Source organism: Anoplopoma fimbria, unplaced genomic scaffold, assembly GCF_027596085.1.
Source record: "Anoplopoma fimbria isolate UVic2021 breed Golden Eagle Sablefish unplaced genomic scaffold, Afim_UVic_2022 Un_contig_1852_pilon_pilon, whole genome shotgun sequence".
NCBI classification, from domain to species: domain Eukaryota; kingdom Metazoa; phylum Chordata; class Actinopteri; order Perciformes; family Anoplopomatidae; genus Anoplopoma; species Anoplopoma fimbria.
Window position 1 is genome coordinate 1 of NW_026552073.1, and position 495 is coordinate 495.

The window sequence follows — 495 nt, forward strand, 5'->3', positions numbered from 1 at the left end:
TGGAATTTTGTAGTGCTTGACCAGACAAAATATGTTCTGGATATCTAAAGTTGTGCCTTGGTAAAACAGACATTTGATGGACCACCATTGACAACGATGTTTGGGCTACAGGACTGTCAATGACTGATTTATCTCCATGTCACGTTTGAGTTCTACTCTAGCCTGGGAACAAAAGGACATAGTTATTCATTGTGCTCCGAAGAATTTTGCAGCATGCACCTCCTTAATGACAAGCTTCCACCGAGACTTGAACTCGGATCACTGGATTCAAAGTCCAGAGTGCTGACCATTACACCATGGAAGCCAAGATCACTGTAGCTCCAGGTCAAGCGAAAATAATTAATACTCCATGATGTTGCCAATTCAATCTTCCCCTCACTCAATTTTATGCCATTATGTGAGTCTTTCTGTGTGCATTGGTGGTATAGTGGTAAGCATAGCTGTTGCCAAGCAGTTGACCTGGGTTCGATTCCCAGCCAATGCAATTGTAGTAGC

The 495-nt window shown here is 42.8% G+C and overlaps 1 non-coding gene across 1 annotated transcript; it reads right to left on the minus strand.

Annotated features, from left to right (window-relative positions):
- Nucleotides 1-232: 232 nt before the first annotated feature.
- trnaq-uug (transfer RNA glutamine (anticodon UUG)) lies at nucleotides 233-304 on the minus strand. Its single transcript has one exon. It is a non-coding gene; the product is annotated as a tRNA-Gln (tRNA).
- Nucleotides 305-495: the final 191 nt, after the last annotated feature.